At 35.2% G+C, this 17603-nt stretch overlaps 1 protein-coding gene and 1 pseudogene across 3 annotated transcripts in view; both read right to left on the bottom strand.

The window, feature by feature from the left end:
* Positions 1–17603, bottom strand: part of CADM2 (cell adhesion molecule 2) — a 1094969-nt gene that overhangs the window by 684568 nt on the left and 392798 nt on the right. The window lies entirely within an intron of this gene.
* LOC144379733 (protein SPO16 homolog pseudogene) lies at positions 4733–5184 on the bottom strand (annotated as a pseudogene).

The raw sequence follows: 17603 nt of genomic DNA, 5'->3' as shown, positions 1-17603 counted from the left end.
TAATAGGCCAATATTTTTAGTCAATTTAACCACCAAAGGTTTTGATTGCTATGATATTTTGCCTGAAGTATAGTTCCCTTTACTTCAAATACATTTGTTGAAAATTGTCAAGGTCATAGATGCACACATTAACTGTATCAGTCAAGGTAGCAAAGAGAACAGCCTTCCCCCATTATAGCAGATTGCAGCCTTCGTTCCAACACTTATCATCACTTTATCAACCTTGCTTAAAAGAGGGAATAATCTGGAAAGAAAGAAAAAAAAAGCCCTCCTAATTCTTGATTCACAAAGTAGCCTAGTACTAAGTATGTATTATATATATATTTTATACATCATATATAATATAATCTGAATACATATTCACATATATGAATATAAATTATATATTATCTGAAAACCATCACAATACTGCACGTTTTAAAGATTTGATATTTTTAGGATATGGATAAGAATAAAATATTCACTTATTGAAACTATTTCTTAAAAACATAAACAAAATATCTAATTGCAAATGTGCTACCAAAGTTCTTAGTAGTGTGTAAAAAATAGCATTCTGTGATTTTCCGGTTTTAAAATCCTACACTTAATTCTCTTTCCATTCTTTGAGGTTTTTGTAGTAGGAACAAGCATACAATCCAGAACAAGTATCAGAACCACAAGGGTATGTTGCTCGACTTAGTTTCCTGACTGAAGTTATTGCATTGTATCTGCCAGGATGCTTTAGCAAGTTTCAATCAATAATGTTAACCTGAAGCCAGCATTGACCTAACCGAACTTGAACTTGCTGTAACATTTTATTACAAAGATTGGAGGCTGTAATAATTCATTGTTTTAAAATAAAAAATAGAACCTTTTAGATTTATATAAAAGCCATAATTTATGTAGTGATGTTAATTTCGAGGGAACGATGTGCTTTAATCTCTCATTCTGCTTGCCATTTTGTGACAGAAATGCTGAAGCCATCTGAAGGTTACAAACAATGTTCACTAATAACGAGCTCTTATGTCCTTGTAGGTTTCACTTTGATGGATATCCATAGTGTTTCCCCATGACATAATTCTACTGAGGAAAAACACATCTTGAAAATACAGTTTGTGCTTTCACCTTCAAATATAACCAGTATGATTTTTAAAATAAACTAAAAATGAGAAATAAGTACACATTTTTGTCATAGTCCTGTGATAATTTTTATTATAGGCACTGCTAGATTTAATTGCTAAAAACAAGCTTGCTATAGAAAGAAGAGTTGATAATAGTGGAGTGCCTTCTACGGATTATATTATTATTTAAAATCCATCCATTTCTTCACAAAACAGGTATTACCTTTCTAATGAGACATATACAATACATGTTTTCCTCTGGAAAAAAAAAAGTTATTACTTTTAACAAAGCCTTATCATAAACAAGTCTCCATGTTTCAATGTCCATTTTGGTGGAGTGTTTATTTCATTTTGTTTTAATTTTTTTTAAGATTTAATTTATTTAATTTAGAGATGGGAGTGGGGGGAGAGAGAGGGAGGGACGCCTAACCAGCTGAGCCACCCAGGAGCCCCTTGGTAGAGTGTTTATAGCTAAGCACCAGTACCCTTTACCATTTTCTCACATTACCTATTGGTTCATATTATAATCATTCAGGCAATGTGGAATGAAAATAACCAAAGACACACATGTAAGGTCTCTTTCAAATGCTTCACTATCCACATAAAAATAGGGTATCAAAGTATCACAGTCCTTTACATGAAAAATAATAGAAAACCATATGTTGAGATGTTCATGCTTTGTATAAACTGGGTTTTCAGTCAACACTCCTGAGCTGTTAGCATTGGTTACACAAAGAAGCTTAGTGTTTGGGGACTTTAATTCCAATACTGTTCAACATGAAATGTTATCAATTGAATCCACAGGTGTTTTAATCGGAAGTTAATATTCCATTTGCGTTACACTTTGTTTCCATGGGCTTTCTCACAGATTTCAATATAAAAATGACCTCACTGGTTTACCTCTAACAGATGTCTATTTCAGTAAATTATGCATGTTAGCTATCTTTCTCAATACATACACACTCTGAAATGACCTTACATAAAACTCTATACAAAGAGGATTAAATTTGGAAATTGTGTGTGAGATGATCACAGAAACCCATTATTCGTTTAACAAGTTTGTGTCTACGTCCTGTGCAGTGCTGTTTAACCCTGGGATTCCATGAACAAAATACAGGCCTCGGCGAGACTTTGAGTACTCAGGCAGAAAACAGCTATTGTAACTCTCATGTACAAATTTAGACTTTATCCGTGACACCATGTCAGCATAAATGATTTACTGAAAATATACAATGAACTCAATAGAGATGTCTTGAGAATCTTCACATGAAAAACTTACACTCCTTATAGATACCAGTGTATGAATTTTGATATGCCCTTAACTATGCATTTATTTCTACATTGTAAAACAATCATCTCAATGTTAGTGAAAATAAGATACTAGATAATTCATAACTGCATAAAACTCTGAAATACATAGGAAGCATCTTTAAACACATATGATGTAAACAAACCGGTTAAAGTTCCAGTTCACATTTAAAAAAAAAAAATGTGAGAATTGAAACTTCCCTTTTTTTCCCTCCCCAAGAATGTGCATCTCATTATGTAAAGAATTTTAATACTGATTTATAGGTGAACATATAGAGAAGTTATCAAGGACAGTCTTTCATTAGGTTTTTGAAAAGTAGTTTCTAAATATATGCATGTCACTTTAATGAAAAGAGTGATGATAGTAATTTCTAAATGACCTACAGATGTGTTTATACAGCACCTGCCTATCTCTATTGGACAAATTTTCCATTTAACTTCACATATATCAAATGGGGGAGTGTGGGCAATTGCAGATACAGTTATTTGATATTCATATGAAGAAATCCAGGAATTTCTTCAAAAAGAATGTTTTTGATAAGTGAAATTTGGGGACTATCTTGAATGGTAGGAGACATCCTCTCTGATTCCAAATGATAGTATCTGAAAAGTAGAAGTGTGTGGAGACACTCCACCTGCTTCAGCAAACCTGCAGCTACCCCTGTGCTGGAAAACATCTGTCTTTAAGACAGTGAGATGTAATTACTGCAGGAGATCTGAGCTATTCCATATGCCTGATCTCATTGGGCAGGCCCTATAATTTGCTGGAGGTCCAAGCAAAAGTTGTATGGGCTTCATTGTTTTTGAAAAGCATTCCCAAAGCTGATGCTACCTCAAATCCCAGTCAGAACTGTTGGTAATAAAAAAAAATTATACCTAAGGGCCTTTTTCCTGATAACTGAAATCCACTCTTTTTACCATCAGGGGAAAAAAAAAAAGTTACTTCCCTTTAAAACATGATACATATGTTCTCACTTCCTAAAGTCATGTGGTAGAAATGGCTAGCTAGTCCTCAAATATTTACAGGCAAGAGTTTTGGCAGAAGTAGCTTCCCAGACAGTGACTATAGTTCCTTGTGCCACTTACATCCAGTCTTGGCCTTATAACTAATGTGGGTTTTTAAAGAAGTGGTAGGTCTCCCACCCTCGATCTTTTCAAATCCTTTCTGCTGACTAGAAGCAGATTCCAAGACCCTGTGCAATGGTGCAGCTGCTAGCTGGAAGGAAGTTGGGTCCTGGATGATGGAAAGCCACCCTCTGACATGCAACACTCATGTTGGACTCAGGTGATGGAGGAATAAGCTTCTATTCTGCGAAACTACTTTAATTGGGAGATTCTTTGCTCTACCTGCAAGTGGTATTCTCAGAATGTCAGGACCATCATTATGCTTGGCAATTATGGATCCGAAAATCCATTCAATAACCATTCAGTACTTGCTACAGACCAGGAACTATGCCAGTCCCTTGGAATAAAAGATGGCTATGACACAAGTTTTTTCTTAAGCCCAAACAAGAAAGAGATGGAAAAAAAAAAAAAAATGCAGAAGTATAAATGATATAGTGTGTCCTGGGAGGAGTGGAGGGTAGAACTGTAGGTGGCAGTATGAGCCAAGGCAACGAGTGAGAAATTGTAGCTCAGGATGTTGTACTGCAGATGGTTTTCTGTAGCTATTGGCTGCTGTTGAAGCACGGGAATGGCTTGATATCTCTACAACAGTGAACAATGGTATCAAGAGAACAAGTCTAGACTTGGGAAGACCAGTTAGTGGTCAGTACTCTTGTAATGCTCCATGGAAATGCAATTATGGCTTGCTGCAGGGTCGTGGTGATAGGTGGGATTAATTGGATTAATTGGGTTGGCAGAGAAGGTGAGACAGATTGAGCTTACTCTAAATGGTTGTACCAAAAGTTAAATATTCAAGGAGAGGCCAATTTAGAAGAAAATACGGTTAATTCAGTTTTTATCATATTAAATTTCAACCGTCCATTAGCTATGGAAGTTGTGATGACTAACCAGCAGTTGAATACATGAATCCGAAGATCAAAAATAAGTCTGACCTGAAAAGCAAATCTGATTTATGGAAGTCAGCTTTTGTGAGTTTGTTTAGTTTTACATTCACAGCTGTGTTATGAATGTTGGTATTGGCAAAGACACTACCTTTTAGTATAATAGATGGATCATATATTTTATTTTTTTTTCATTTTTAATCATATACATTTTATTATTTTAAATTTAAAAAAAATCTTTAAATATATATTTGAACATTATAATTTAACTGGTAATTACTTTAACAATCTTCCAAAAGAACTTTTGTAATTGATACTCTAATTTGGGTTAAATGAATCACTACTCAGTTTTAACTTCTGAAATGTTTTCCAAACAGGACTTTGCTCACTGATGTAAGCCTCAGTTGTTATCATTCTATAGCAAATGCTGTCTGTGTATGGTTTGGAGACAGTCTTAGCTATAGTGCACATACGATTAATAGCATTTACTGTGTTGTGTACTGGAAGTATCTGTAAATTACTACCCAGGAATCTCTGCTGAATCCTGAACATCAGTTTCCATTCCCCAGGTTCATGGAGGGCAGCAGACAGAACCAAAAAACTCTTTTGGTGAATATTAATAAACTTCTCAATTTTGTCTAGAAATATTTCTTCAGCTGACATAAAGCATTCTTTAGCATCCATCAATAAAAATGCAAGTCCTTAAGAGATGAGCTAATAATAATAGTGGTTGTCCATTTTATTTTTTCTTTTCTGTCATTTTCAGCCATCTGTCTGGCTCTGGATCAACCCAGGTTCTAATGGTGCTTCTAATCAGATCAGCGGGTCCCTGGGGCCACATCGCCTCCCAAAATTCCAGAACGTTCCCCAAGTAGCCAGAAGCGATGGGTCATATATTTTAAAATGTATTTTATACTTGGTATTTTATTAGGTAAATAAAGTAGATGGGTCATTAGTATTTAAATTCCTAAGCTTTGTCAGAAATACATAAAGCTTTCTATGTTCTGCTTACTAAGGGTTCTCTATGCTATCTTTAGTAATAATCTTTAATCTGCTTAATATATCAAAATCGATTGTATTCTAGAAATCGAGAGAAATTCTACTTGATATTTTCAAAAACAAATTGTTCTGTGTTTATCTTTTTATGTATATATTTACTTTTTATTTTTATTTTTTTATTTTTTTTTTTTTAAACATTTTATTTATTTATTTGACAGAGAGAGACACAGTGAGGGAGGGAACACAAGCAGGGGGAGTGGGAGAGGGAGAGGCAGGCTCCCCGCGGAGCAGGGAGCCCGATGCGGGGCTCGATCCCAGGACCCTGGGATCATGACCTGAGCCGAAGGCAGACGCTTAACGACTGAGCCACCCAGGCGCCCCTATGTATATATTTACTTTTTAAATGTAATTTTGCATACAATATAACAATTACATTATTGTAGCCTTGGATACAATGGCATCATTGGAAAACTGAGTTTAAATGTTTTACTAGAGAGTTGCTGATATGATTCTCTAAATAGGCTTTGATGATCTTCCTGACAGAATATTATTTACACTTAAATATAGCAATTTAGTTTAATTTTAAAAGGAAATTTTTGTTTTCATAGACTTGGGATCACATTTTTTTGCCTCACTTTCAATATGCCAGGCACAATGGACAAATCTACGACTCCAATAAAGTATTGTTCTCTCAATTTGTTTACTGTCTATCAGTGGAGTTAAGAGAATATTAGTCTCCCTCTTTCCTCATCAAAAATCCATGACCACATTCGCCTGGAATAAAGAGAATCAGAGGGAGAATTGGTAGTTCTGATCTGAGAAAAGAGGGCTTTGTTGTCAGGATTATGTCCGGGGTATCCTAGACCCCGCACTATCTCATTAGGAAGAATTCCATTCACTGACTCATAATTGGGCCAGAGACTGTGCTCTAGAACACATCTTAGTGTATCTGATTTCCAAGAGGCTTAGCCCTTAATTCATTTACATTCCATGCACAGTGCCCCAGCCCCTTGTCATCACTTTGCTTGTCCCACATCAGAGGACTTTTTGATAAAATTGCTCCGTCTAGCTTTAAAGATGCAACACAAAGCCATACTGAGAATGCTTTTCCATGGGCTTGTATTACTTTGAGAATCTCAACAAAGGGATAATAAGAATAGACAGAGATTAATCCATTTCTTTTAGAAATGCTGCCTTTTAGTCCCAGGGAAATATGTTCATTTGCATAGTTGAAATATAGCAGACTGAGTTCCTTAGCCCCTTCTACCCTTCTCAGTCAAGCCTAACACCCATGAATCACTGGCGAGTGTAATGAGGCTGTAAAAGAAGACATCCTGGTGGAGAGATTGTGCCAGATCCCTTAGGACTCTTAAGACAATGATTTATATTTGTTTGAATTTACACAACACCGTTGTCACATTATAAAGTGTTTCAGGAATGACCAACTGCTAACCTGCAGCTTGATTTTGCACAATTTCCCATTAAGTGCAACCCAGTATCTCCAAACTTCTTTCTTATTTGCATCTCCAATTTTTCGTTGAAATCAATGTTCAGTCAGTCATGCGCTAAAAGAGCCTATCAGTCTTAAGTTCTCCATTTCTGTAGTGCACATATATTATACTCTTAATTTACAATTAACAGTATTCAGTGAATATGTCTTCATAATGAGTATTTCTTGTGGATGTAACATATAAACAGCTTTTCTAAGATTGGTGCTCAATTTTTCCCAAATTTGTAATCAATTTTATTGGCTATGCAATTTCTTTCCTTTGGTCAATCACTCTTTAAATTGGCTAGCTTAAAGCATCGCAGCAAATGATTTTCAGAAATCATTAGGCACATGAAAATGCATATTCAGCTCATGCAGTTTTAATTGATCCCACTCACACCTACCAATGGCACTCTTAGACAATCTGCCTACTTTGCTTCTCTTTATTTCATTAAACTCTGAGTTTACAATCTACTTGTAAATATCTTTTTCATGGATCTGTGTTACATTATTTCTTTTTTTTTTTTTTTTTTTTGGTGTCCTTGGGTGGGCTCAAATACATTAGTTCTTCATAAAGGATTGCTATGACGCCCTGCTGTTAATAAGACTGGCCATGGTTTAGCCAAGAAGTTCACCTCTAGAAAGCCAAACTCAGAATCACTTATAATGGTTCTCAACCGGGGATGAGTCTGTTCTTGAGGGGACATTTGGCCATGTTTGCAGATGGTTTTGATTGCTACAACTTGGGGAGGGGATGTTACTGGCATCCAGTGAGTAGAGGTCAGGGATTCTGCTACACATTCTACAATGGATAGGTCAGTCTTCCACGGCGAACAATAATCCATTTGAAAATGTCAATAGTGTTAAGATGAGATAGCCTCGCCTATAAAATGTCTTATAAAATACATTTGAATGAAATAAAGGCTGGCTATAGAACCTACTGTGAGGTCAGAGAAATCTGACAGCTGGGTTTTGGAATTTCAGCAAATCATTTTTTCCCTGAGTTTGGCTGTGATTTCTATAATTTGCTGAGAGTGATGGAGAGTGTTGACAAACCATCTTTAAAATTAAGCCAATAATGACTATATCCCTCTTACTTTTAGGGTTTTTTTCCATATATGTTGAAAGGTCTATGGAAAATAAATTAAAATATTTTAATTGAAAAAAACTAGAATAACAAAATTCATATTTAAAATTACCTCAATGCAAATATAAGATCTTAAAAACACCTTTCCAATAACCTCATTAATCATAGAAAAACTTGTGCTAACTAATCCCTATATGTTTATGCTGGCAGAGAGTGGAAAGTCAACAATATCATTATTCCTCTGATTCAATTTATCTTTAAATCAATTTTTCTCGGCAAAGCCATTCACAAATTTTCCAACACTTCAGCTTAGTTTTGTATTTATAAATAATCATTTTCTGCTACTGCATCAAAGACCCCTTTCAGAGACTTCACAAAGTAGCAGGAATGGAGTATAGCAGTTGTAAAATGAAAACTAAATGCAAATGGAAAATTGAGTAGAACATTTAAGTCATGGCATTTGAGCATTCCTAGTTGTACTGTTTTTATCTGTGCCCCAGAGATTGTTATTGTGTCTTGCAAAAGAATACTGTATATATAATTCTCCTTCCCATACCTGTGACCTACTGAAAATCAAGAACATTTTGTGAAATACAAGCTTACATCTTTTCAAAATACAAATCTCATATTATTCCTCTACTTAAAATCTTTCATTGGCTTCCAATTATCAAAACACCAGAGTCCTTCACAGGCCTGCAGATTCTGCATGGACTGGCTCCAGACTACATCTCCAACCTCTCTTCACTTTCTCCTGGAGCCAGATCTGTCTACCAGCCACCCTGATGTTTTTGCCATTGCTTGGAGGTGCTCTGCCCCATCCCATCATAGCTCTTCTTTCTATACTATTCCTTAGTCATTTTTTCCTTTATGTTTTTTTTTTTTTTCCATACTAACACAAATCATTCCTCAAGGTTGATTGTAGAATTCAACTGTTTGTATAAGAACACATCCCCAAACACTGTAGTTAAATTATACTAACAGAAACTAGTCCAACTTGTGATAATCAGGAATCTACCTACATAGAAAGCCAGAGTGACTTCTTTGACTGTAGCAAAAGAACGAGTTGTCTCTGTCTCTGTCTCTCTCTCTATCTCTCTGTTAGGTATTCTGTATAAAAGGACATATATTTAAAACCCACACATGCACACAAAAACATGCACAAACATTTATTTTTGACACTAAAATAGACTATATTTTGATTTGATATATTTTCACATATGAAAATTTCTCTAAAGTTTCATATATGAACCAAGAATTTTCCAAATAGTGGTTGATTTAGCAACTATAAGACAATTCATTATCTCATTATGCCATTCTGCTTAACGATAAAAACTTCTTTTCATTATATCATGGACTTGAATATAAAGAAAGGTATATTTTAAAAGTCAACACATTGAATTCTATAAATCTGTTTTATTCCTGATTCATAATCTCTACTTAGAAAACTCATATTGAAGAGTAAAGAATAATATTTGCATTTACATTTAAAAAAGAAAAATAAGTACATTATAATTATGTAAAATTGTAATTTTTCATAATACACTAATAATCTAACATTTATTGAAACTGAAAGTTAAACATGCTCACTTTTCTCCAAGTTAATATTTTTATTGTAAATTCAAATGGTCAAATTTTCATTATAAAACAAGGATAAGTGATTGCTTAATCCTTTACTAATTTCAAGCGCATTGATTTTGGAAATAGAACTTTAAAAAAAATATTGAGTGGAAAGAAAAAATTAGCAAGCAAGACATCTAATGAATATGCTTTTATCATTGACATAGAAATCAAATTACATGGCAATACTATAACAAAAGAGATTTTGAAATGAGTGCTACTTGGGAAAAAAGATCTAAGGAAAAAGAAACAAAAAAGTTCCTAAATAATGACTCACTATGATAAAATAACTCATTGAAAAAAATCTTTAATTCAAAAAAATCATATATAATTCATTAAACTGAAAAATAAAGCACAACAACATTTCCCTGAAGCTTTAAAGCTATGAGTATTTATATGTGAAGCAAGGAGTAAGGGATAAATTTGGAGGGGCAAGAACAGAGATAAAAGGAAGCATAAAAATTATAGAACCAATTGTCATTTTCATAAAGTTTCCTACATTGCAATTCAGAGCAGGGAAATTGCCTACTTCTGATTCTTTTCAGAAGTGTTCTAATAGAATGGAATCCTGCTGCGTGTTTCTTTGCAGTTATAAAAGCCACTGACTTCAACTTCCCTAAGGGTAGCCTGAGCTTTGGAATTCTTCTCTTCCGTGAGATATGCTTTTTCTCCTCAATTCTTTAAAGCATAAAAAATTAAACAAAAAATATTCAAATATTATTATCCATAAAAAAAATGATAGACACAACAAATCATTTTATTAGATGATCCCTAAGAATAGATTAGAGGTTACTCTATAGAAAATAAGTGGAATATGTTTATAGTGTTGAGAGATAAATAAGCTTTCAGAAACTCAGGAAAAAAGAATCAGTATAGATTGGCTTGAAAACCTCCCACTTACGGGCTCATTAGTGTTAAATTAAAATTTCTTTAAGGCTTAGCATGACTCTAGGAAAGAGACATACCATGTTGTCTGTCCATTTGAGGAAGAAAAATTCAGCTGTATTAATAATCAGAAACACATGGATGCAGTGGGTCCAGAGAATATAACATCACTTGAAAAGCTAAGATGGATTTGACATGGTCATTCAGTCACTTGAGACAGAAGGTGATTTTCTTTTTAAATCATAAAATTACAAATTTCAAAAAATCATGTAGGTGTTTTAGATGTTGTGGAAACGAAACTGGTATTTTACGCTCCAACCATCGTGTACCTGTACATTACCTTCCAAGGGAAGAAACAAGAAAACAAAACAAGGGCGCCTGGGTGGCTCAGTTGGTTAAGCGACTGCCTTCGGCTCAGGTCATGATCCTGGAGTCCCGGGATCGAGTCCCGCATCGGGCTCCCTGCTCAGCGGGGAGTCTGCTTCTCCCTCTCCCGCTCCCCCCCTTGTGCTCTCTCTATCTCATTCTCTATCTCATTCTCTCTCTCAAATAAATAAATAAAATCTTAAAAAAAAAAAAAACAAGACAAAAAAATCACTACTGAACTCTGAGATAAGCCAAAAATAAATCTAGTCAGTCCTGGCTCCCCAAATAAATGAAACTATGGGGGTCCTTTAAACCTGAATCTCTAATCAAAATCACCTTTATCTCTGACCCTACACTGTGATAACCATACAAGAAATTTGCCATTTTCCACCACTAACATATTAATGTACAATTGTTAACTTAGATAATCTTGCAGTTATTTTCCTGTGTTTTTATTTGGCAAGACAGTTCTACTTATATCAGACTCATGAATAAAAAGAAAACAGGTGAGCTAGGTGAAGGGGATTAAGGGTATACTTACAATGATGATAACGCATAAAATTATCGAATCACTATATTGTACACCTGAAACATATAATATTGTATGCTAATTGCACTGGAATTAAAATAAAAATAAAAGTAAATTTTTAAAAAGTAGACTGCTTTTGTTTCCTGTGCTTATCTTTCAGTATTACTTTCACAGGACAAAAGATGACAACACTCAATATGTATAGATTCTATAAAGTTGTTTTGGATGCATCAGAATAACATCATTAGAAGACAAACTATGGTGCCTTCATTATTAACCTTTTAAGAACCATTCAAATTACACAAATAAATATGTGAGTGACATGTACTTTTATACTGAGGGATAAAATGTCATAATTTTATGTCTGCCTTAGGTGTAAAAGTGTTTAAGGAAATAGTCAAATAATTACCATTTTATGTATTTTAGGATATACATATATACATATATGTGCATGCGTGTGTGTGTGTGTGTGTGTACACAGACAAGACTCAGGTCTTAAAAACCTTTACCTTAGAAGTACATTCCCGTTTTCAGGACTGGATATATTTGCAAGCAGCTGAACAATTCCTGCATTCCCTCAGCCTATGCAGTAAACTTTACATATATGGAAGCTTTTCCAACCCTGTGTGATCCCTGATTAAATTGAGCAGGTGGTTAAATATTCAAAGTCACTTGAGGGACAATACTTTATTCCTTTTACCAGCTTACACCCCTTCAACAATTGAAAGAAGCACCAGCTATTGCTTTAACTATAAATTATGCCTATTTTGAAGTGATATCACTTTGATGACCCTGTTTGACTGAACAGGGTATATGTTAATCTTAAAATATGAAATATTTCCTCCACTGTGGTAAGCAAATCGGCTGGTAGGAATGACTTTCTAAGTTCAATCAAAAATACTTTAACTCACCAAAGATGACTCTTTTACTCAGTTCAATCATGTCGAATTTAGAAATATTTTATTTGAGTAAGCATCTGGAATATGGTTCATCAAATAATCAATAGATTTAATGCACATATGTATCAAATGTTCACATACTCTTCTGAGAAAGGTACTGTGATAAACATGAAAAGGTAGAATCAGCCTATTAAATCAAATACTTGCTCAGCATATCTAAGCTTTACCTTTAAAATAATTTTTTGAGAACATTTTTATCTTGTTCCTTGAAAATATTTCTGTTTGATCATAGCTATAGGTAAAATACTGCCAACATTCTTTCCACACTAACTCATGCTTCAAGTAAATACCCCTTGTTTTAAATTTATTCCTTGTTCCACAGGGGAATATCAACCCATATTTCAAGACTCAATTCAGAAGCCACCTCTTCTCTAAAGCGGGAGAACTGTCTACTCCTCTTTCCCCATTTTCCCTTGTTAAAAACCCCAACCATCTTGTCCCAGACAACACAGCGTTTGTCTCCATATTGAATACTATGCGGGGAGGCTATAGACACGGCTGACTCCTCTCTCCTTACACAGCTTCCGGTATGTATTAAATACACAGTTTTTTTTTTTTTTTTTTAACTTCTGAGTGAAATAACTGAATAAATGAAAGACAGATAATACTTAGATAAATAATGATGCAGTACTGTTAGGAATGGGGGGAAAAAAAAAGACCAAGAGGTTTATTGGGAAGGTAACTAGGGAAAAGTACCTGGTGGAAAGATGCAAAAGTACTGGTGGAGGGGGGTTCGGAGGTGAACTAGGAATATCTCAAGGTACACAGGAAAATGGCAATCTTATCAAAATGACTGATAGGATAGTTATTTGATTTTGTGAATATTAGATTTATTTATTTATTTTTAAGATTTTTATTTATTTATTTGACAGAGAGAGACACAGTGAGAGAGGGAACACAAGCAGGGGGAGTAGGAGAGGGAGAAGCAGGCCTCCTGCCTAGCAGGGAGCCCGATGTGGGGCTCGATCCTAGGACCCTGGGACCATGACCTGAGCTGAAGGCAGACGCTCAACGACTGAGCCACCCAGGTGCCCCCGATTTTGTGAATATTAGATTTAAAAGTAGCCTCATTATTAGACATGATAGAAAGTATAAAAGTAACCTCATTATTTGTTATAGTGGAAGGTCCTATCGACATTAAAATAATTTGTGTCACTTTACACTTAAAACAAATTCGAATTCGCATACAAGAGAGGTATGAAAGCACTTACCGTATATTATTTGAGAATCAAAACCTTAAAATCCCATACTTAGTCCAGATACTAAGAATTGAAACCACATTTTACTGTCTACATTAACATGACTCTATGCTATTCCTTTGTCTTCGTTGACTTGACTTTATTTTTCTAGAAGTCTCCTGCCCAGGGAAAAGGTTTGATCATTAATTATAGGGACTTTCTGAAAGACCCACCTACTTTTCAATGGAAAACATCAATAGGTAGTTTTTCCTAACATTCTTTGCTTTCCTTGCTTCGAAATTCTCATCTTGCTGTTTTTACCAGGCTGAACTGTTGTCTCATGATCCTAATCTAATCTTAATCCAGATGCCGTTTGGAAAGGCCCACCTTAAATAAAACATTACATTTTCTAAATTCTGACCTTGGCTTCTTCACTCAAGACACTAAGTTTTCTTAGGTTTATGTTCTCCTCTACCAAGGTAAGCAATAAACTCAGCTTTGTCGTCTATTCTCATTAATGGGTTACATTGCTGATATTTGAGGAGTAGTATTTCAACATATTCAATTTAGGTTGTATATTCAAATGGACTTTTGTTTGTCCTCAGTCAACTCAGTCAAAAAAAAAAAAAAAGCAAAACATGAACTAAAGATAGTCCTTCTCAGAAGCTCACAGAAGCATTTCTCTCTCCCACCCCAATGCTGAGTGTAAATCTAGATTGTAGAGAAAGACAGAAAGGGGAAGAGGAGGGAATGAGAAGTGGGAAGCCTTAACTGTAGAAATGAACACCTGGGATAGATATCAGTGAACAATGATACTGTGAAAACTGCAGTCTCTCTATTTAATGTCCTAGTTCCCGCTTTACTGAGGTTGACATGCGAACACATGAAGAAACAGAAGAGATTGGAATAGGTAAGAAATGCCACTTAAAGCAAGAAGACAACTTCATTTCATTTAACTGTTTCATTTATGGTTAAATCTCTGAACCTTGAACCTTAATAAATGCTGAGAGGCTGTGTGAGGAGAAAACAATCTCTGGACTCTTAAGAGAGCAATTGAAATCTCTGAATAGGAGATAAAAGATGCCATTTAGAACAGTGTAGGTAATGATTGCATTAAGAATGTCTTGACAAAGATTTCCAAAACAGAGTATATACTAGGAACTCTGAAAATACAGAATTACCCAGAAAATTCTGATTATGAGAAAGGATATGGAATGACTCTTGTTATCACAGCAAAAATGAGCAGGTGTGTAATAGGCAAGCTTTTTCTCCTTGTATCCTTTGTACCTGAATCAAAACTATTAGTGAAATATACTGAAATACATTGAAAAGAAATAAACTATTTTTTCTTTATGTATCAAATTATACTATTTACAAAGAAATAGAATATTTTAAAGCCTATTTAAAAGATTCTCGGGGTGCCTGGGTGGCTTAGTTGGTTAAGCATCTGTCTTCAACTCAGGTCATGATCCCAGGATCCTGGGATTGAGCCCTGCATCACGCTCCCTGCTCAGCTGGGAGTCTGCTTCTCCCTCTCCCTCAGCCTGCTTGTTCTCTCTTTCTCTCTCTCTCTCTCACTTGATCTCTCTCAAATAAATAAATAAAAACTTTAAAAAAAATAAAAGAAAATAAATACTCTCTTTTGAGTAGAGCTAGTAGCTTTACATGAATTTTTATTTTAATAAGACTTTATCATTTTTTAAGTTTATAGGTGAAACTCTCACCCTTTAACCTCTGATTGCCTAATTCTAACTAGTTTTGCTGGAAAGCAAATGTTTCACAGCTCTCATTCTCATAAAGATTGGATCTTGACCGGCAATTCCAAAAGTAGGATGATCCTCTGAATATGCATTTTTGTTTGTTTATTTTGTCTCACTGTTTTTCTTTTTTAAAGATGCTTGTTGCAAAGCAACTTCGCTACTAAAAGCTGATCTCCCAAGACACTTACATAAATTTCCTGCACTGAGATGTTAGGGTTAATATAATGTGTCACTTGACTGGGCCATAGGATGACCAGATATTTGGTCAAATATTATTCTGAGTATTTCTGTGAGGGTGATTTTGGATGAGATTAACATTTAGACTGAGTGAAGCAAAACTGCCCTTCATAATATGGGTGAGCCTTATCCTAGCAGTTGAAGGCTTGAATATAACAAAAAGGCTAAGAGAATTCTTCCTGCCTAATGACCTTTCAACTAAGACGTAGACTTTTTTTTTTTCCTTTTGACTTGAACTGAAACATCAGCTCTTTCTAGGCCTTGAGCCTACTGGCTTTTGGACTAGAATTACACCATCAGCTCTCCTGGGTCTCTAGCTTGCTGACTCACCCTGCAGATCGTGGGACTCATCAACCTCCATAATTATGTGAACCAATCCCTTATAAAAAGCTCTTTATCCATTCTATTGGTTCTGTTTCACTAGAAAACTGTAATGAATGCATAAAATCAATGAAAAATTTCATATTTAAGCTGGTTTGCACTGTCTAGTTGTTAATAAAAGTCTGGTTAGTAACAAGTTATTAACCAGAGCTAGCATAGCTGAAGACATAAAGGAAAGCAGATCTCAAGACAGAATGGGACAAAATTGATTATTTCTGATAATAGAAAAAGAGAAAGGGATGGGAATTTTTTGGCAGTTGACATGAGATTGCTGTACAGAATACTGCACATCTGGTGACAACATGATACCTTTGGAGGAGTTTGTGGGATACAGGAAAGAGAAAGAGACCATGTTAGGAGTGACTGAAAGACGGCAAGGATTTATATGAAGTAGGAGCCAATGGAACCTGATGACGACTTTCCCTGGTTTATAATCTGGTCTAGCAACAGCTGGCTTAGAGGTAAGACCCCTGGAAGGAAACTGTCTTGAAGGTGCAGAGGTGCATGTTTTTACATTTACAGTAAAAGATCCTTCTTTGTTTTAGGTTTAGTAACTTCTCTGGACATGGGCTTAGGGGTACAGTCATCAGTGTCCTATGGCATAGGGCGCTCTTAGTATATAATAGTCATTGCAATATAGTATTTAGGATTTTTTTCCTCTAATTTTAAAGTACTAGGAAAATAATAGAGTTGATATCAAGAAATATTTTAGGAAGATTCTGATATTTATAGTCCATGCTTCACTAGCCTTTATTCAACATCTCTTCTTAGTTTTGACAGTATGCTTTTTCCATATGCACACGGGGTCCCAGTGTCTGCTTGTTGAAGCACAGCTTAGTCAAACAGCATGAACTGTAGAATAAAACAATTTTGACTTTTAGTCCTAGCATGGCTACTTTCTCTATGTGTAACATTGGACTATTCATTTTACCTTGTTTTTCAGTCTCTGCATTATAAAAATGTGGGTAATAATATTTTCAAACTTACTGTAAGCTTTAAAGATAGCAGATGAAAATGTTGTAGCGAACAATGCATGTTTATATTACCTTGTTCAGTTTAAAGCTTCCCACGGAGCCCCTCTCCCTATCTGCTCAGTGTCTTGCCTGTTCTGCTCCCCAACTCCCTTCCCTCAAAACTTTCCATCATGTGGGGTGTCTGGGTGGTTCTGTCAGTTAGACATCTGCCTTCAGTCCCACATCGGGCTCCTTGCTCAGGCAGGAACCTGCTTCTCCCTCTGCCTGCCACTCCCCCTGCTTGTGCTCTGTCTCTCTTTGTCTCTCTCTCTGACAAATAAATAAATCAAAAAAACCTTAAAAACAAAACAAAACAAAAACTTTCCATCATGTGTCATGTTGGCTGACAGCCTTGTTCATTGCTTGGTTACGATGGCTAAAAAATGCTTGCTAAGGTTCTTAATGGCCTAGAATGTATGTTTCTAAATACAATTTTTACATTCCATTTTTAAGAGTTAAATAGATAAACTAACCTGACACAAGCAATGCAATGAAGGTGGCATCTTAATAAAACAGGCTAAATAAAGGCCTAGATATATTATTTACAGCCATCAACTTTATCCATAGGCCCTTCCTTTACCATCAATTGAAATGTGTATGTGTGTGTGTGTGTGTGTGTGTGTGTGTGTGCATGTACATAAAGTGGTTTAAGAATACACTTATGTTGTACCTCTGAAACAAATAATACA

The sequence above is a fragment of the Halichoerus grypus genome, chromosome 1, assembly GCF_964656455.1.
Source record: "Halichoerus grypus chromosome 1, mHalGry1.hap1.1, whole genome shotgun sequence".
NCBI classification, from domain to species: domain Eukaryota; kingdom Metazoa; phylum Chordata; class Mammalia; order Carnivora; family Phocidae; genus Halichoerus; species Halichoerus grypus.
This window is presented reverse-complemented; position numbering and strand designations above follow the sequence as displayed.